The sequence below is a fragment of the Serinus canaria genome, chromosome 8, assembly GCF_022539315.1.
Source record: "Serinus canaria isolate serCan28SL12 chromosome 8, serCan2020, whole genome shotgun sequence".
NCBI lineage: Eukaryota > Metazoa > Chordata > Aves > Passeriformes > Fringillidae > Serinus > Serinus canaria.
The window spans coordinates 10,796,137-10,817,505 of record NC_066322.1 but is presented as its reverse complement, the minus strand read 5'-3'; the positions used below and the strand labels follow the sequence as shown (position 1 = coordinate 10,817,505).

The 21,369-nt window shown below is 40.4% G+C and overlaps 1 protein-coding gene across 7 annotated transcripts in view; it reads left to right on the top strand.

Annotated features, from left to right (window-relative positions):
* PTPRF (protein tyrosine phosphatase receptor type F) overlaps positions 1 to 21,369 on the top strand; it is a 375,785-nt gene that overhangs the window by 76,883 nt on the left and 277,533 nt on the right. For 4 of the 7 annotated variants that reach the window (XM_030226334.2, XM_030226335.2, XM_030226333.2 and 1 more), the window contains exon 2: positions 12,772 to 12,852. The gene's annotated coding sequence lies outside the window, so the exon portion shown is untranslated. Of the gene's footprint in view, positions 1 to 11,896; positions 11,918 to 12,771; positions 12,853 to 14,381; positions 14,473 to 19,367; positions 19,637 to 21,369 lie in introns of those variants that run through there. The other 3 variants (XM_050977608.1, XM_018912354.3, XM_018912353.3) reach the window with 3 other exon arrangements.

The window sequence follows — 21,369 nt, the reverse complement described above, 5'->3', positions numbered from 1 at the left end:
AGGTAGGCAAATGAAAAATAGCCTAGCAGTCAGAAATTGTTCTTCACAAAAGGCTAGTAGTGAAAGTGGAGATGGAAAAACAGTTTTAAATAGCAGAGGTGGTGTATGGCATGATTTAAAAAAAAAAGCCAACTTTTTTTGTCTAGAGTTCAGTTAAATTGAAAAAAAGATCTTTGCATATAATGAAATGAAACTGCTTTTGTCTCCTGTGTTGCAGCATTCTGAACAGAATTAAAAAAAAAAAACTACAAAACAACTGCACAACAACTGATTTGCCATAATTTGCTGAATTCTGCATCTTGATATTTTACAAGAACAAGCTATTGTCTAATACTGAAGTAAGAACTCTGGCTACGCATTTATTGTGTTGATGAGGTTAGGAAAAAGTCCTTTAAGGTTTTGTTGAAGCTTATCCAGTAACAAGATGTATTGTGATGACTTGAATATCTTAATAGCAAAATTTTCATCTCTTTAATAGGGAAGAAATGTAAAGAATATTATCAGAATAGTCTGTCTGACATACAGAAAATGTTAAACTTTATCACATTCCAACAAAAACAAACTCATTTATGGCTGCACAAAAAAAAATTATTATGTTCTGTGTTTGCCTGCTATAAATTTGATTTATTCCTCCAGTAATTACTGTTGCTGATTTTGTAAAAGTTGAAAACATTTCTTTTCTCCAAGCTTAACAAGACTCCTGCGTTACCATTGCTACTGCACTGCAATACTTTGAACTTGCTTAGCAGACATGACAAAAGGTTTTAATTAAAATACTAGTGAGATAAAAAAAATATCATTTGTCTGCATTAACTTTGTACGTTTCTCATAATTCTTTAATTCTTGTAATAAAGGGAAAATACCATGACAGTGATAAGAAGTTGTCCTCCCTCCTTTCTCTCCCTCATCAGTAGGAGATTGTGTTGGAGCTCTGGGATGTTTTGCTTAATCCCACTGCGGGCTCTGAAGTATCATTCAGATGTTCCTTGTTGGTGCAGGATGAGGAGTATTAGAAGGCTTCAGTTCACCAGCAGGAGCACAATCCCAGCATGGATAGGGATATGCTGAAATCTGTTCAAGCACCCCAGCCTTCCCAGCTCCCAAGTAATTGTAAAATAACTCACTCTTGAGTTTTATCCCATCTGAGTATTCCGAAATTGAAAAGACTATCAGCTACAAAACCAATAGGATAGCTCAAGGACCTTCAGGAGTATTTCTGCCAAATACATGGTAATTTTGGTATGATGCTAAAAATAGAGAACATTGTCAGAGTTCATTAAATCTTTCCACTCTTTTTTTTTTTTCCCTTTTTTTTTTGCTACTTTGTAATAAATTTCTCATTCTCTGAAACATGATTTAAATGGTGATGTAAATCAACCAGAAACTTTGAAGTAAATTGGTTCCTTTGATCTTACTTTGTTACATTTCTCAAAGGGGAGGTTAATTATTAGTAGTTTGGTAATTATTAGATTGCCTTGATTTTTACTGCTAAGTACAGCTTTTACAGTAAGGTAGCACCTTTTGTCAGCCTTCTAAGCATACGTTATAATTGTCTGGCTATGCCAAATAAGCATCCAGGTACTTCATATTTTTGGTAGTAAAATAGTTGTTTAACGTTATGTGCTGAGTATATAGTTGTATTGATGTAAAAATCTGAATTTCGTTAAAAATAATGAAACAATATTGTACAGTTAACTAAGTTTTTCTTGAATTTATTTGGTATATAAATCAAAAGCAACAGGGCATTTTGCTTTTTGAATTGATAAGGGAGGGCTTTCAAGTTTTAAAATAGTTATTAATTCTAAATAGTGACTGGAAAGTAGTTTTGGCCCAGAAAATTTTGTAAATGGTAGATTTCATCCTCTTGCTCTATATGTTTAGATTGGAGAACAAAAACAAAGCTTCATGCTATGTTATTTCTTAATTGATTTCTTCTTTTGAGCAAAACAAGTCTTTGAATTGAATTAACTGGATAAACAAAAATTAGGAAAAAAGCTATTTCTGCATCAGTCAAAAGGTTAACCATTATTTAGAGTTGGTTTAGTGCAATAATTTCCATTGTTTAACCTGCTGATTTGCCTTTCTTGAAGACACAGCAAGCAAATATAGGGTTTTTAAAATATATATTAAATTCAAATACTTTCAGTACATAAATTAATTTTAATTTTATGCCTATTTACAAATATATAAAATAAGTTGTAATGCTTTAGAACCATAAACCTAATTTTTATTAAGTATGTTAGGACATTTTTTAAGTATATATTTGAAATAAACATTTATTTTGCTTTTCAAGGAAAAATCCTTAACCATGTGAAAAGATAAATTCCTGTATCTGAGAGTTTCTTTTATTCTGTGTCACTTATGTAAGCATGTGGATAAGCATAAGGATCAAAAGAAATGAGGATTTCTTGTATTTGTGATTACAAGAAATAAGAACCCTGACTATCCAGAGGTGGCCATTATTACTGTATTGCTGCTGTTAATCATCCATCTGAACATGTAGTGCTGATGCAGCCATTATTAGGGGAATCCCTGTTGTAGTGTTTGCATTTCAGTGCATGATGGTATAGATGTGAAATTGTAAGGCAAAATAGATATGTGATGCATTTATTTTACTATTATCAGTATATTCAAATTTTGGTACTTTATTCACATATAAAAAATTGAAATACAGGCATTTCTGAGACAGATTTTTGGCTTATTTTAGTAAGCATAAAACTAGAGTGTTTGTATTGTAAATAACTTTTTAAAGTGTTCTTTATTTTAATACTTCCTGTTATAGGAGATCACTCATTGGGGATTATAATTTATGATAATTTTGGTTTGGGAGTGGGTAAAGCTGTTTATTAATTGAAAATATGCTTGTCTAGACTTCATGAGTATATTCATCCACATTTAATACGCATCTATAATAGATGCTCTGTAGTAATGAATGTGTGATAGAGTAAATGTGTCAATCTCTGTTCACTTTAGACACCTGTATTTCAATTTTAAGCTGCATTTCACCTTTGGTAGGGATTGGATGTTCCAATGTAATGACTGTTGGAATTCCAGTTCCTGTCTGGGGTGGGAGTGTTGCTGCCCTGAAAGAAAAACAGGAAAAACCTTTTGGTTTGTGCAGACTGATACTGTGTCTGATTTTTGTTACCATTTTAGAGGATGTGAAAGAAAAAAGCCTAGTATGTTACACAAAGGTGTTAAAGATTGATTATACATAGAGTGGGGTTTGCTGGTAGCAGTTTACTGATTTGGACATTGCTGCTGATTCTCCATTGTAAATGTGTTCTTTGGGTCTTCAGCTTTGTGTCAAAAGTCTTGTGAGAGACAGATAAACATCAGCTCTTTGGTGCAGTGGAGGACACGCTTCTGGCAATGCTGATGTGAGCTTGGTCTGATTCAGTGAGTTGAGATGGATTAAAACCAATCAAGCCATTCCATTGTATTGCATTAATTTTATAACATTTCTTATCACACAAGGTTTTTTTCATTACACCAAGAATTTGCTGTCCTGTGGAATACACCACTGGGCAAGCAAAGAAAGCTGAGAGCAATTAATCCTCAAAAGAACAATCCTAGTCCTGACTTCATGCTGTCTGTCCTGTTGGTGTCACTCTTAGGAGTTTGTTTGTGATGTCGTTGTTCAGATCTCTTCTGCACCCCAGTACTAGAGCAGTTCTGCTCTTTTGGTGTTGACAAGATACCTGTGCTTTTCTCTTGTTCTAAAACCTTTCAAAGTTCTCTAGAGTCCCTTAAAGTCAGTTCTGTGCAGGAGTCTGCTTGATGTGGAATCAACACCCAGCAAAAGAGGAGGTGGGGAACCACTGAGCAGTGCTTGAAATGTGCTCCTTTCTAGCCCATCCTGGACAAAATGGCAGTAACCACATTCTGTTCTTTTTCTCTTTTCCAAGCTAGCTGGGAACCGGCACAGGTTTTTCTGGGACAACAGTATAACTATGGCTTATACAATGCAGTGAGCTGAGATTTTGGGATCTCGTGTGTGGCGTGAAATAGTCCTTTTGGTTTATCCTTGGCAGATTCCAAGGTTGAGGTGACTGTTTGGGGAATGGATACTTCGGATGAAAAGAGATCTATCCTCTCCAGTACCAGTTATTCTGTATGCAAGAAAAGATACAGTAGGCTGATGTATAATAGTGAATTTCTTAAAAAGAGTAACTCTAATCCTAATTACTAATAATTAGCTACTCATAATTCTTGAAACATGTGTCTTTATCCCTTTGATTACTTAGTAGCTAATAATTTCTATGCCAGTCGTCTGTATTTCCTCATTCCATACACCTCTGTTAAGTTCTTCAAGATTGCATTCATATTGTACATTTGTCTATAAGCACAATACTCTGAGGGGGGGAGAGGAGGTACAACATGTGAAACTATATCAGAAAGGAGGTTCCTACTTTTCCTCCTGATTATTTTAGCACTGTGATGAAGAGGGCAACAGGATGACTCTTTGGAGGAGTGAGAAAAGGTGTGAAATGAGATTGCTAGTGAAAATGAGTCTCTTCCAGAGTAATTGTTCATCTTGTTCCAAGCTAAAGCCTTGTTTTGCTTTGCGTCCTCTCTTTTGAGAGAACAGTCAAGGAGCAGTATAGAGTCATATAATAACTTAAAAGATTCTAGGAAACCAGAAGGTGAACCTGGCCTACCTGTGCTTGATGCTGAAAGTACAATCTGGTCGCTTCAGTAAACAGTAATAGCAACTATTGCAGTTTAGTCATGGAGAGTGTTGCTCTGCAGGGTTACATGTACAGGAATAGCATGTGCAGGAGAAAACGCACTTACCTTCCATCAGCTCCCTGAAGAGCTCCAGCCACTTGTTCTGTCAGGTTTGTGCGTGTGTTGGTCTGCCAGCCTGGCAGTGTCAGTACTGCTGAAATACAGGGAAGTTTTAATCTGGTGCATCTCTGAACAGGATGGCGTAGTTGCTGCCCTTTGGTACGAGCAAGATCTGTGGGCTAAATATTGATATGCACCTCTGCCCAAGTCCTGCAGATCCGTGATTGTTCCCACTCCTTTGGCGCTATCGGAAATGGGGGTGAGATGCACAACGGTGCTTGGATGAAATGCTAGTGTGCCAGTTGGATGGATCTGAAATAATTTAGTCCCCCTCCCTCCAGCAGTATAGACAAGATAAGTCTTTGGCTCCACATGGGTTTTGCTGATCAATATAGGAAGCTCTGTAGGAATTACCTTGTTACAGTAAACATGTAGCAAGTAAGACATAGGCAGGGACCTTATGGGCATCTAAAGTAAAATTCCTGGTCAAACCTTGAGTTGCCCAGGGTGGGACATAAATTTTCCCCCTTGCCACAGGATCCTCAAAAGAAGATACGGCACATAAGCAATGTTCCTAGATTTTGTACAAGTGGGAGTAGTGGTGTCATTTCTCCCTGGAAATCCTTGTAAGTTATTCATCAAACTTAGTCATACCTGGCACTTGTAGGCAAGAGAGATTGTTCAGAATCTCTCAAGAAATGTTTTGCCTTATGTTGAGAGGTTTGTTTGCTTTGTGCCCAAAACTCTCATATTTCCAGGTTTGACCTGCTCCAAGAACCTACTATCAAAATAACTGATAATGTTTTAAAAGCAATACCAAGAAACCAAATGTTTATCAGCACACCCCCCCCACTTTTTTTTTTCCCCTCAGAAAAAAGCTGTGGATGGTTGGGCCAAGACATGCATGTATTACAGTAGTCCAGTTTGGCTGAAGAAACGTGGGCTATTGATGATTTTTTGGATGTTGCCAAGGGCTCATCTGCCTTCCAGCTCAAAGGGATCTGGAACTGAAAAGGTCATCGTAATACTGATACTCAGAGCATCTTTCTGGTTATCCTGCGTCTTAGTTAAGCAAAAATGAAATGTCATCCCCTTCAGCTCTAGAAATACCCATGTGACTCACTATAGCAAAGGGCCCTGCAAGTATTTGCCCATTGGTGCCAGAAGAAAGGACATGCTTGTGCAGTAGTGTTGTGTTCTTTCTAACTTCTTTAGTGGGTAAGGATGCTGTGTTGGATGGCCTAGAAACTCCAAGCCTGTTAGTGAACATTCTTGCTGTATTAGGCAGGAGCAGGGTTTCTCCTCAGCCACATGCCTGGGATTTCTTGAGTGCAGCCTTTTGAGCTCTTCTGAAGCACGTGGGACTCTATACAATCATGGCTTGGTTTGCCAAGGTCTAACTAGCCCTTCATGTGAATCTTGCATTTTGTTGTCTTTTGTGTTTTGTAGAGATTGAAGACTGAAGTAATTGCTGAGCTGAGAGCTCCCTTGTGACACAGAATTGCAGTTTTCATAGAAAGAAACTGGCACTTGAAATCATAAAAGATGGATTTTACTTTTGTTTTAATTGTTCTGTCCTTGTGCCCAGCTCTGTTTTATACTTTAGGGGAACCATGATATTCTTTAGAGATCTGCAGAGTTCTTGAATAAATTACTGTAGAATTTGGAAAACAAACTGACTTTGTTTATTATCAAAGCAGAAGCTGCCTCAGCACTAACTCTGCATAGCTAAGACCAGTATAGCTCAGATGTGTTCAAATCAAATGCTTCTTCATCTTCTTAAATAAGTTTTCTCACTGATTTGCAGAATATCATCTTGGTTCTTTATTATACAATAGACAGCTTCTGTGAGCTAGATAGTCACCAAAGGTAACATTAGACACTGAGCAAATAATTGTTTCCTGTCACACTGCATTAGTAACTGGGAAGAAAGTGTTTCCTAATTTGTATTTGTGCAGAACTAAATATAGCTCTAGTGAAGCTTAACTTCAGCTCCAGCCATTCAGGTCCCTAAGAAATTGAGTAGCGTGTTTGTCAGTCACTAGAAAAATGACTCTGTCTGTGTGTATGCTCCTTGCCCTCCCACTTTCTAGTTTTATAATCTTAGAGACTTGAATGTGAGGCTGTCCAAAGTCTGAGAAAATGCTGATAGTCCTGGGTTATTGCTGTCTGCAGGAGCTATGGCAGAAATTTTTTTCTACTAGGAGTTTAAGATATCAAGCCCTGACTGCATTCCCCATTCCATATTTAGCAAGGACAAGGTTAAATTGTCTTGCAGTTATGTTTTCCAGCAAAAAACTGCTCTGACTTTTCATCTAAAATCTGAAATTTATTAATTCTTCTACTCTAGTAGTTCTGTAGAGCTGATAGCCTGATACACAAGATCTTTAAAAAAAACTATTTAAGAAGTATTCAGATTAGGATGCACCAGTGAAATCATGCTGGTAAGAAAAATCTGATGTTACAGGGAGATGTATTGAATAGATTGTGTCTCCTCCCTGGAAAACATGCACGTTTTTGTCTGTGCCTTGGTATTGAGTCTGGCAGCTGTGGGATAACAACCTTCGTGCTACATTTGCACTGAAAAGTCAGCACTGCTTCCTGAGGTACTGGAAATGCCAAATGCTGCATTTCAGATCTTGAGTCTTTCAGCTGGAATCTGTGAGGAGAATGCTTCAGGTTCATCTCTTCCAGTGAGGCTAAGTGTGAGCCCCAGGCTCAAAATAGTTCCATTCTTTTTTTGTATTAATTTGAGTTCATCAAGATAAGCTCATCCTCCCTGGCTGTCTCTGCTGGACACTGAGGAGGAGGACTGTTTTTGAAAGGTCAGAGGGATCTTCCATCCAGAGTTTGCAGAAGACAAGACAGTACTTCATCATTCATCTGTGTCACTTCAACCTTAAGTGAACTGTTAACTTGTGCATTTTATCTGTGCTCTGCCCAGTTCCATCAGCTCTCTGCCCAACTTTCTCATGTTATCGGTCATGCACATAATTAGGAGGTGGTTTTTGCTGGTGGGGAGGAAGAAGAATCCCATATGGGCTGTCTGTCTGCACATGTACCTCTTACTACAGAGAGATCCTTTGAAGAAGCAGTCTAAAGAAATCCAAAGAAAATTGCCAAGGTTTGTAACAGCTCTCCTCCTGGCAGTCTGTGGTTTATTTATACTGTAGGATGTGACAGGCAATTCCTGGTGCCTCGGCTCTGTCTGAAGTGTGAGTGATCGCTGGAAATGCGAGTGGTTGCATTAGCAGCTTTCTTCCCTCCATTGGGGAGAAGTTTTGAGATTGAGCTCTCTCCTCACTGAGGTCTTTTGAAGTTTGGTGCTTTAAAATCATTCTCCACGCCAAAGACCTACTAGTGCAGTTGTCATCCTTCCTGTCTAAGGAGGACTGGACCAGCCTCTCGTCAGAGGCCATTAAAGCTGCTCGTTTCATCCGCCAGAGAGGTCAGCAGAGAAAGACATAAGTAAGTAATTATTCCCTTCCTCTCCTTCCAGTAGCTGAGTGAGCTCTGGAAGCTGAAACATCATTAAATCTCTGAGCAATGTGGACAGTCTGCAAGCCAGCCAAGGAGCCCATGTCACATGGCGGAGGGAGGGCTGAGTAACAGGTGGTATTTAGAAACTAATTAATATTTGTGAATAACAATGTGCTGTTAGTAAGAAAACAATTCTGTCTGCTTGTGAATATTTATGATGATGACTCTCAACACTGCTTGGATCATGCTATGCTTTTCCAGCTGCTGCACCTCCTCTTGTGTCACAACATTTCACACCAGGGTGAAAATATTCTCTGCTGTGTGGATCCGTCCCACAGGGCAGCAGCTGGCTGAGCAGCACTGTGGAATACACACTCTTAAAAGAATACTCTCACCAGTTCAGTATTAATGGAACTAGATCCCAGACACTTGAAGTAATCTTTGCTGGTGGAGTAAGCCATACAAATTAGCTTGAGAATTCATCCCATTAAGATCCAAACCATGCACAGAGGTAGTGCTATGTTTGAAGAAAAAGCAGGTGTTAAAGGTTGTTCTACCTCTTAATGTTGTGTGTGAGTGTTTTACAGTAGATCAGACTTGCCTAATGTAATCTTTGTAATGCTTTCATTTAAAAAGCTCCCTGTGGTTTGTATTTGTTGAACTGAAAAAGCAGAATCTACTTTGTAGCTTGGTGAGGCGGGGTGTTCTATTGAACATGTGTTCAGACTGTCATTTGGGAAAGATAATAGGTTTTTAACCTCTGTCACTGTTAAGACTGTGGTATTTATGGAGCTCTGTTGAAGCTGTGCCTAGGCAGGTAACCTTGTGATACAGGTTTTTCACAATTTGCCATTTTCTTGTGATAAGTTGTGGCTTTTCTTGGCCCCTTGCAGTGCCTCTTGCAGCATCAGCCAGCATGGGAGCTCACCAAGAGATTCCTCTCTGTTGTCGATGCTGCATAGAAAGCTCATCGTTGCTGGTGTTGTCTGTTCACTAAACACTGTCTCATAGATTGAAAACTCTGCCTTGAAGAGTTCCAGAAAATATTCCTGGCTTGGCACACGGAAACTGGCAAAACCCATGGAGGTGTAGTGCTCATGTTTTCAGCAGCAGATGTGTCCAGATGCAGCTGGAGGTGCTGGGCTCTTGTTCAGGGTGCTGCAGGGGACGTGCAGCATGGCACTTACTCTTGGCAGCCTCCCCACTGCTCCTGATGGCCTTGAGTTTAACTTGTGGGATGAGGGAAGCTGTATGTGCTTCAGTGTGCTAAAATCCTGTTGGTATGGTCTCTCTTTCGTCACTCAAGGCCTCCAGCAGCCTAAATTAGCAGATGGAGACGGCAGCGTGCTGCACGGAGGAGGTTATCTCCAGTGAGCTGCCATCACCACTTTTGTCACTGCTGATTAATTTTTTTTTGTTCATGTTTAATCCTCAGCATCAAGTACCTAATGTTTATATGCCCCTTCCCTGTATAAGCAGAACATCTCCTGTGTAAAGTCAGTTAAGACATCCAAAACTGCATCAGTGTAAAATTTTAAATACATCTGTCAGACGGATAGACACAAAGAAATTCAGAGCAGAAGTGATCACTTCAGCATGCACACATTCACTTGTGGCAGGAATTTCCAGGAATCCTCAATTCCTTATTAGACACTGCTTAATATGACAGAGAGTATTTTCTAACCCCTTAATCTTAAAATTCCTTGCTCCATCCTAATATTTTCAATGTAGAAGAAGTTGTTTGGGTTTTTTTTTGGTAGTTTTTTGTTTGTTTGTTTGTTTTTGTTTTTGTTTTTTGGGTTTTGTTTTTTGGTTTGTTTTGGCCATTTGTTTTTTTAAAGTGACATGTTTCCACTTCCTATTCTAGCAGTAGTGTCACTGTGGTGTAGCTGAGAATAGTTGATTCGAACTACCCCTATTACACAGATGCAAAGAGCTACTTAAGCTTTTGGGAGAAAGAAGTTTCTAGTGAAATACATGAATGTGTACCATGAATGACTGCAACTGTGTGTTAGAACTGTAGTAAATTCTATGGGGTTTCCAAGGAGTGCATTTAAAAGAATGCATAAAAAGTAATGTAACAATTAGCAGCAGAGACTGATATATTTAAATGAAGTCATTAATTTAAAGTGTTGGCTTTCAGAAATTTCAAGCGTTTTTATGCATTTAATAAAGGGTTGCTTTTAAAGTAGCTTAGTATCCTTCTCTGCACACAGTGTGTCCTGGGAATTAACAAACCACTTACTGCTGGATGGATTCCACTCAGATGCAACTGCCATTCCTGCAGCAAAGACTGATAAAGAGAGTGGAAAGAGCCAGTACTGAAATGGTCATCCTGTTAGTCTGGGGGAAGGGAGAACAAATCTGTATCATCTCTCTTCCGTTTATTTAGTATGCTGATCTGTGCCATAGGCATCAAGGTGGATGTGTGCATGCCTAAAAGAGGGCTTTCTTCAAATTTCAGGGAGCCTGGCAGGAGGTGCCAGGGTACTTATCTAAAATTCTCTGCTGAGGGATGGAGACCAGCGCTGTGAGACAGCTGAAGGTGGAAGTTGGTGATTTGATACTGAGGGAGAGGTGCTGGGGTATAAAATTGTGAAAGGAGGAAAAACTCATGACATGTTCTGGATCAAGGAATTTGCAGGGATAGAAGAAAGAAGGACAGTGTGGTCAAAGTTATGGAAAACATACTGAGGAGCATTGTGCATAGATATTGGCAGGGTAAGACCTCCGGGTTTAGAACAGGAGCACGCTCAGAATAATTACAGTGAAGGCTGCCAGTGTGTGCCAGAAGTAAATATAGTAGTGTAAGCACTGCTACAGAGTCATTGAAGTCAATGCTGCATAACATAAATTGCATAATATATTTATTTGTGAAGGTTATTAGAGCACAGTTTTAAATGGATCCGAGTCCTTGGTAAGGTGAGTGTATTCTGGTTCCCTGGGCTGAGGTTTCCAATACATCCCAGTCTGATCTGGGGGCAGACTGCCAGCAGGAGGGGGGAGGTTGCTGTTCCCCTCCTTCCAGCTCCAGTGCTTGTCTGAGCAGCTCCTGAGCTGGTTCCACACAAAGAGCCAGGAGGAAAGAACTGCCCTCTACCCTCAGAAATGGAAACCTCTAGGGGTATTTTTGTTGTCCTGGTCAGCTGAGTTGTTGAGGGGATGAGAGAGGATCTCCAAGGGGTTGTGTGTATGAGGGGGTAGGTGGAGGTATTTCTTGAGTGCAGGGGACACTGGGCAGGCAGGCTGTTCGAGCCTCGTGTCCCACCTCAGAACTGAAGTAAACCCTCTCCCACCAGGGCTGCCATGATCAGTGCATGATGCAGCAACCATCAGACACCCAAATTTCAGGGCACTGTCACACTCTCCATAAGAGGGCTGAAACTGTTTACAAAATGCATTCTTTGTAAATGATAAAGACTAAATAATGTATTCAGTGCATTTGCATAGTTTTGAATCACTTATCCTTCTGAGGGCTGTAGTCATTTGGCTCATGTTAAAATATGCTTAGCGGTGGAGTTGAGCTCAAGCCATCAGCTGTGGATTGAGTTGACACTGAAGAGAGGAAATGTGTTTTTAGGGAGAGACCATGTACAATCCCTGTGATATCCCTGGCACCACAGAGCAGTGCCCTGAGGACTCAGAGGTGAGAGAGATAGGAGGCATGGTCAGTGCTGTGAAAGGTCAGGGTGTCTTTCAGAAAGAGCTTGAGACCCAGAGCAGTCGAAGTGGGACATACCTCCATGGTGATGGCATGCCAGGTCATAACTCTAGAAAGCATTAGGAGAGAAGCTGGCTGGGATGGAGAGGGTTACCAGCTGAAAATGCTGGAGAAACACATGTTTGGGCAGTTGCAAGGTGACATTGGGCCACAAGGATGGGGTTGGGCAGAAGATGCTGATGTGGGGTGGTAAGAACTTGCTTGATTGGGGTGGGCAAATGAGCCCTGACAGGGAGGTGATGTAATTCATTTTTTATTGTCAGGGAAATAAACTTCAGGGATAGGGAAAAGCCGTGTAAACTGCTGGATCAATGTTGGAATGAAAACAAATGGATAAAAGCTGTTCAGGAATAAGTGTTAGGCTGAAAGTTTTTTAACTACTGGAGGAGCTCAGCTCTGCAGTTAGAATTGGATGTGGAGGCTGAGGAAGAGCACTGTCAGTATGTGGGGCTCTGTTGCTGTGATTGGGGTTCTTGGATGTGATACCTGTCGTGGAGGGCTAAGCTAATGATCTGTAAACATCTTTTCTGCTCGTATCTGGGGATGGATTATCAGGATTGTGTCACGTGCAAGGAGAAAAGGGGAAATTGTCCCTTGCTGTCATGGTTTTAAAAGTGCTGTTTGAGTATATGTGCTGAACTGAACTGCTTCTTCCCCAAGGTGGAGAATTCGTGTCATTAAGCAAAGTTTTAATCTTTGCTGTACCTTTAATCTGTGAACGTCTCTGCTGTTTTGGTCACTTTTGACACTTATTCTTACATTGTTTGCTTTTCCCCTAGGTATTTTTATGGCCTCTGTCACAGTGGTGTCTCAGTGTCTTCCAGGCATTTATGGATTTATTCTGAGAACGTTCCTGTGAGGTAAGAAAATATCACTTGGTTTTACAGACTGGGAACTGAGGCAGAGGGAGACAAAGGTTGCAGGAGTCTTGTAGCATAGCCAGCAGTCAAGCACTGATTGCCAACAAGTTCATTATTGTCCTGATCCCATACCCAGCTACCTATCTCTGGCTTTTTTTCTTTCTTCCTCTTTTTACTTCTTTGTTTTTTTTTCTTTTCCCTTCCCTTGTCTGTGTTTTAGTAGCAATAATCTGCAAGGAGCTGGGAGGACCTGTGGAAAATATGATTAGGTCCTTTTTTTAACATTGTTACTTATGAGTTGAAATTCCTTTCTATAAATATCAGCAGATCTGTTTATGTTAAATGATTAGCATGTTTAGACTTCCACAGATAAGCTGCCATGCCTTTTTGAGTCAGTAACTCCTTTATCCTACCTGTCTAGGCTTGTGGCTGTTGAATTCTTACTTGCCTAAGCTAATGCCATCCCAATCACCTAAAGCAATGCCAAGAATTTCATCATCCATGCAAAGATCTGATTCATGTCAAGACAGGTGTAAAGTTTCTCAAGCACACTTATGTATAATTACTGTTTAACTTTATTTTTCAAAGATCTTTCCAAGCCAGTTAAAATGTGCAGGTTTGAGCTCCCAGATTCTCCCAGAAATTGGATTTCAGTGCCTGATTAGTGATGCTGATCCCTTTCAAGAGTATTGCAAAGTTCCTGACACATGTGTGCTCTGAATTACAATTTAGATCATAAAATCAAATATCATGAATAACAGCTTGCAAAATGTCTCTTTTTCCCCTTTAAAGTAAGGAATTTTTAAGGTAGGTCTCCCTTGAGCCCTTTTCTCTCTTCAAGATGGTATTTAAAATGTGACTTTTACTACTTAAAGAATTTTCTTAGAGTTACAGCAGTATTACAAGTTAGAAATACACCAGCAGACTCTGACAAATATTTTATTTATGTTAAAATTATCAGTTACTAAAAATATAACAAACATTGCAAAAAGATATTTAATGCTATCTTTCTAATTTCACAATCTGTAGAATACATGTAGTAGATCACATTTATGCTCTTTATTAGTGTGTATTACATGTCCTTGTGTCCCCAAGAATAAGGCCCTAATGACTCATGAGCTGTCTCAAAGTGTACTAAATAAAATTAAAGAGCTGGCCAGTGACCTTAACAGTCAATTAGCCTATATGCCACTCAGCCTAGTATTTGTTGAGTGTAGAAGAGTAGCAAAAATTCATTAGCTAAGGTGCTGGTGCTTTAAATAAGCAAGATTCCTCTAGCATCAGAACTGGTGGTGCTGCTTAAGTGGAGATGGAAGCACAAAGGGTAGGTATGTCTGTGTTGTGTGTGTGTGTTTGAAAGTGCTCCTGGGGCGGGGAGAAAGCTGCTCCAGGGCCTTTGGGCTCAGAGCCTTGTGGAGGAGATCCTGCCAGCACCTGGTGCTGGGCTGGGCAGGGGCAGGTGCAGTTGGAGATGGTGCTCAGGGTTTGGCATGTGCTGCCTGAGAGGTTGCACAGAGACACACAATGGGAGGGCTGCTTTCAGAAACCTTGTGTTTCACAGCAGCAGGGCAGGGAAGGATGTGTTGCTGTGGGGTATGGCATGCTTGGTTTTCCTCACAGGTGAGCCCGGGTTGGCGTGATTGCATTTGGGTGTGGGCAGGAGGGTGAGCAGGAAGGCTCTGGGCTGCTGTGCCCACTGAAGAGCAGGGTTTGAATACTGGAACCCCTTCTCCCTTCGCTCGGGAGACGGGACATGAGCAGGTGCTGAGTGTGCAGAGGTGCAGACAGGTCAGATTCCCTGTTGCCCACCAGTTCCTTGCAGGCTCACCTGTCCCATGGAGCTGTCAGCATGAAGCCAGGCTGGCAGCAGGGCTGAGCATATCCCAGTGATGGGCAGGCTTGGTGAGCTGCAAACCTGGACAGTATCTGAATTATGGTAGCATCTGTCATCTTAAGTTCACATTTCTTAATTAATCATCTGCATTTTGTTTTGTATTGTGTTGGGAAGCATCCTAGACCTTAGTTTGGAGATGACCACCCCCCTGGGAGGGCACTGTATGGTGGCAGAATTGAACCAGGAGAAGTGACATTACAGGGGAGCTTAGGTGGCAGCTTGGTCATGCAGCTCCTCAGCAAAACAGCTGTCCTTGAGGGCTTCTCAGTTTTATAGCACTTCTTTCCTGGTATGTGCAGTTATGAATGCTTTCAGCTGACCCTGAGAAGGTCTTCTGTCATTCTTAAAGTAAACTCAGGTTTTAGGAAAGAAAAGATGACTGACTCAGTCAATAAAAAATGTGGCTGAAAGTACAGTTTGAATGGCATGCAATAATATAGTTTAAATAAATCTACTCTCTGGAACATAAATTGGGCAGAGTCTCCCTGTTCTAGGTCATGGTTTATCTGTAGGGTTTTCTTTTAAAATAATTTCCTTAATTATAATTTGGGGGGAGGGGACAGAGAGCATGGGAACAAAGTGGATGAATGGGAGAAAAAAGAAAAGAAAGCCTTTTCAGTCACATCAGGCTGAATCTAAAGCATCAAGGAATGATGTTCAGGAGAACCCCTGAAGATAAACTGTAGCCTAGATTAGCAAAATACAGATTAAGTTTTCAGGAGTTTAGAGACAGCACTCTGTCCTGAAGCAGTCTTTTGTCATTCATTTAAACTAAAATTGTTGTGTGGTTGCATTTTCAGGTATATACAAAAATACCTATCCATTTGAATGTTACAGTCGTGAAGTTAAGGAATTTATTAAAGTGAATAATGCCTGAAAAGTTGAAAGAAAAACAAAATTTAGATTTTTCATTTGAACTGGCTATTGCTAGTGAAATACTGTAATATCTGTGTGGTTAGGGGGATTTTTATACAAGCAGCATTACCCCTGCAATTGCAGTTGAAACTGAGCCTTCTACATGATTAGTTTTTTTTCATTCTGACTTTAAAGTAAAAATGTTGTCATTGGGTCACATTGTCCTCTTATAATACTTTGAACATTTTCATTCTTTAGTTTGTTTACATTTTGGGAAATGTGGTATGATACCATATTCTAATTGAAGAGTTATTTTCTGTAATAGAGGTTACATATTTCTACAGACTGTTGGTGCTAAACGTACGTGATTCCAAGTGATTTAATTGTGTGTTAATGCCATATTGGCTGGAACATACTTATAATTAGAGCAGAACAGTGAGTTACCCCTTATTTTACATCGTAATCCATTGAACAGAGTTTTCTGGCTATACTTAAATGACGGGCTCAAAAGGGCATTGGCAGAATTTCTTGGCATAATTCAGCCTTATTTATATATGACTGTGTATTTTTTGGACTTAACAGTCTTTGCAAGTGGTTTTATCTCACAAATAAGTAAATTGCTTTAATGTATTGGAACCCAAAGGGTGCAACTACTGGCCATTTACCTGGCTTCACATGATGAGTGCTGGAGAATGCATGTGGAGATGGAAGGGTGGGGTTTAAAGCTCAAAATTTGCACTTGTAAAATTCCCTTCTGCTTTAAAGGTATTTGCTTTAGCTGTCTACAGGGATACATATTTTCAGAAGTTTATTTATGAAAAAAAAATGCTCAGGAGGTGCTGGAGACGTTACAAGATTTAACCGTATTTGCAAAATTGAACATGAGCTTTAGCCCTCTGGTCTTTTTCATTTCCTTTTTGTATTTTATGAGTATATTGGTAGGTGGCTTTTGTGTTGTCACTTCACCTGTTTAATTTAAATTTAGGTATCTGAGGGTTGTGCAATAAAGGTAGAATCTCCATAACTGGCAACATAACCTTGTCATGTTGCAGAGTCAGCACTTGCTCGTGCTCTGGCGCAACGGCTTTGAATAGCTGCCACCCCATGTGTGTTTCCTAAACTCGAGACAAGTGCTGAACTCATTAAAAATACATGCTATATAAGTTAATGTGCATAAGGAGTTTTGGTGCTGAGATCTCCTTTGAGGCTACATTTAACTCTAATTAACTTGGTTTCGTTCTGTCTACTATCAGCATAGGCTTGGCTGAAACCCGCCAGTATTGGTTAAAGTGTGGGTTTGAAGTAGAGCCCAGCGGGGTGATGGATTAAAAAATGGAGTTGTGACTGTGCTGGGGTTCCCGGTGCCCTGCCAGCTCCCAGGGCTGTGCTGGGCAGGAGCACCAGCTGGGCCATTCCTGGGGCACAGTGCACAGCAGGCGAGTACACATCCCATCCTACTCTGGGCAAAACTCGGGATTTCTAAAGAGGCCTGAAATAATGAGGTTTGCTGAGCTGTGACTGAACAATTGCTTGACACCAAGCTCCTCTGACTAAAATAGAGTCTGAATTTTTCCACTAGTGGAATAAGAACAGCAGCAGAGACTACCAGTATTTTACTGTTCTGACTGTTCCCTGTATTTGTACCTTGTTTTTATTCATCATTAAGTCAAGGATGAGATCCAGGGATTCTGCTAATTATAATCCGTTTTTCAGGGGAGGCAGGCAGCAAGACAGGGATTACTGATGATGGCATTTGCAGTAGGGACAAGTACCAGCAATATATGGATTGGAAATATGGGGTGGGTTCTCTGTCCTGACAGTGTTGGAAATCAAGCTTTATATTATGTCCAGTAAAGCAGGTTTCACTGAAAGCTGATTATAGTATTTTGTGAGAGAAGGCTTTCAGTGTATCATTCTGGAAGAAAATACTCGCAGATTCATATTCAAGGGTAGGCTGCTGTATTTTGTGTAACTGGAAGAATGCATGGATTTGTTGCATTTTCATCACAGCTGGCAAAAGAAAATTATTTTCCCCCTTCTTTTGACTAGTACTAGGGTTTTAGTTTTGCAAGAGGATTTTCTGTAGAAATACCAAGTAAAATGGATTCTGGATTTAAACACCAAGTGGGATTGGAACCTCTGCCCAGTAGTTTTTGAGTAGTTTTTGAAATTTTTCAATTTCTTGAAAATTCGACCTTGTAAAATATTTTAAGTTGGGTACACTAGAAATTGAGGCATTCAAATATCTAACTGCTTTTAAAAGTGACAGCCAGAATCTCCATTAACATTGCATCTTCTGCCTAGAGGATCACAGAACAGAGTCTTGATGTGTCTTTGAGGATGGAAATGAAGCAGTTTAAGAAGTTACTGTGCTTCAGCTGAAATGTGGTAACAGCACACAACCATGTCTAGTTCATTTTGCTGAAAAACAAAATAGAAATCACAGAGGATGATCTAAGGCTGTCTGTTTTGCTTTGCATAGAAACAGACTAGCAGTGATCCCCGAATGTTTTGCCACGTCTCAGCCATGAGGATGGTAATTTCCAGCTGATGAAAGGTACACTATGTCTGGAACAGGTGGATGGATGCATTAAAAGTGAATGTGCTTCAAGATACCTGTCTGTTTGTGGAGGAGTGGGACTTGCTGTGCTGGTTTGGACCAGTGGTCAGTCTAATTCAGTACACTACCTGGCAGTGATCAGTGCTGGATAACTTAGGCAATCAACAGGAAATTGTGCCTTTGATTATCAAGTGTTCTATCTACTGGGGAAGTATTGGATTATTTTTCTTTCTTTTAACTTAGAAAAATAAACAAGGCTGATTTAGTAATTGCTAGAGTCCTTTCTAAAATGCAGTTAAAATTTCTCTTTAAATCTTCCTGCATAGATAAAGAGTTTATTGACATTTCTTAGTGTTTTCCCTTCAGACATCCTAGCTTGAGGATTGCTCTTAGCCATTTGCAATCTTCAGTCTAGCTCAGACCAATCTTCCTAATTTTTTTTCTGTATCTCCAAAAGGCCATAGTTATAGTACATGAATAGTGTGGAGTTGGTTTTTTTGCTAATGTTGTAGCTGAAAGATAAAATATTAAATGGATATCATGTAGTTATTGTATTGCTTGACTGTGTCTTCACATTAAATTAATTTAAACAAGGTGATAGGAGTAAAGTGCAGAGTAGAAAAAGGATAGATCAGAAAAAGGAGATAAGATAGGTGTATTCAAATAGGCAGAGCCTGATGAAATTTGCCCTAGGGTACATCAGCAACTAGCCAAGCAACCTTTGAACCATTTACAATTATCTTTTAGAAATTGGGAAGGCTAGGAGAGGTCCTGAAGGACTGAAAAGGGCAATGGCATTACCTCAGTTTGAAAAAGGGAGATCCAGGGAATTGCAGACTAGTTAGTCTAACTGCAGTGCTTAGAGAATTGGAACAAAATTTTTAATCAGTTTCTAGGAATCTGGAGGATAAGAAAATAAGGACTCAGGGATAGCAGTACCTGTGATGTTAGCTTGACTTCATTAGTGTCTGATAAAACTTTGTGACATTTCTCTGGAATAAGGAAATATATGTATTTAATAATATGGTAAACAAGTAATTGTATAAGGACCATGTTTGAAGTGTAGTTACCCATAATTTTCTGTGAAAATCAGGGGAAGAAGGGAGATGGCATGAGGCATGTGAATACACCCATGTTTGTCTTGGGCTGAGCTTTATTTGCTGTTCTCTTTACTGGTGTGGACAGGGGAATACTAACTAAATCTGCAAGTAAGTCCAGACTGAGAGGTGCTCAAGCACGGCAAAGCATAGTTCACAGTGAAATGGCTGTGGTAGATTGAAAAGGCATGTGGAAATCTGCAGCTTACAACTTAATGAGTTGAAATGAGGAAATACAAAGTGGTGAGGACGTGTCAGGGCTGCACAGCGCAGGAAGACTGCTTTGGGACAGGCACTGGATCGCCACCTGTGCACAAGCTGACACTTGCAGAAAGGACAGGCTGTGTCTGCAGTGGATGCCCAGGACTGTAATTAAAGGTAATGGTGCTGCTGTCAGTGCTGCTGGGGCCCCAGCTGTGGTGCTGTGTCCAGCTGCAAGCATGGTGCATCAGGGAATGTGGGCTGGCTGAGGAGCACGATGAGAAGTGGGTATTGTTGGAGCTGGGTCTGACCAGCCTGTGGGTGAGCAGACCAAGTAGTCAGTTGCCATCTCAGCCAAGGGATGGACAAGAGGTGGTCCTAGTTTATGGGGAAGCTTGAATCCCACTGGTGGTCACAAGAATGGGGAGGGCAAGTCCAGCAAGGTGCCAAAACCAGATCAATCAGGCAGAAGACTGGGGGTGGCTAGGGACTGGAGCAGAAGATGTGTGGGTGGAGTCCAGGGGAGCAGTGCTTCCCAAGCGTGGGGAAGGGAGGGTTATGAGCATGGTAACCCACCCCTGGGCAGGTGGGTGGGGTGTTGGCAGTATCCAGGTTATCCAGAGGGAGCCCAGTGAAAGGAAAAGAGGGAAAGTGCATGGGATGCAGCAAGGAAATTCCCTAGCCCAGCTTCAGTGTGAAAGAGCACTGAGCAGGAGTCCAGAGAGCTCATAGTGCATCCATTTTAGAATGTATTCAGAAATAAGCTGGGCAAGGCTCTGGACAGCACACTCTGACTTTGGAGTTGCTCCTGCTTTGAGCATGGATTTGGACATGCCAAGGTTCTTTGCTACTTGCTTTATTCAGAGTTTTAATAAGCTATTTCCTTCCTCCTTATCACTCAAAAGTTTCATCCACTAAAGATATGTGTCTCAGGTGAGTGACAGTGCTTCTCCAGGTAACCAGTGATTCAGAAGGGCCAGATACTACTGGGATTGCTTCCCTTAGTGTCTCTTAATAATGTAAAAATGTTTGTTTTTTCAATCAGATGTCAAGAGAAAACAATGTAATCAAATGTTTAAATTTCTTCTATGCTTCAACATTTTCTTTGTTAGAAGCACCCCAGTGTATTTTCTAGGGCACAGGTGTTTAAATTCCTTCAAGCCTTTAAGAAACGTTTGTGTCAAGCACGTGGATTGGATTGGGTGCTTGAAGGAAATTGTTGCCTTATAATATAATAAACATGTACCTAATCAGAGAAGCTGATTATTTCCCATCACAATAAATAGAAAACATGTGATCAGTGACATCAGCATCTATTTTTTTCTTAGTGTTTTGCAAAAGTAACAGCTACGAGCTTGTAATAGTGATATGTAATCTCTAGCATGCAGTGGTTAAATATTAATATACATTGGCTGTGTTTAAAGATCAAGAATAGTTTTTTTAGGTAATGAAACCTTAACTCTCAAGCTCCATCAAATTTTGTAAGGTGACCTGTAGAAAAGAAAGTGTGTTGTCATCAGAGTGGTCATCTGTTGCATGAACCTTATTGAGAACTTGACACTTAAATTTTCTGTTAAGGTCTGATTTAATCAGTTAAAAACATAGCCAGGCATAGGGTCACGTAGTTACAGAGCTGCCCCATTTTCCCTGTTGGGACAGTCTCTCCTGGCACTTGCACAGTGGCACAGAGACTTTAGGCCATATGTGTAATCTTGGTTAATTGTGTTAGATATTTGTTCTCCTTGTTTAATGTTTGTCAAAGTCTTGTAAATGAAGTTGTTACAGTGTGAAATTTTATGGTGTCCAGGTTGGAAATGATCCTGCTTATCTTGTTGACTTCCTTCCAAGCTATTACTTGTGGTGGTTCTGCTTTGTAGGCCAGCGTGCAGGAGTGGTGAGCAGGTCTTCCT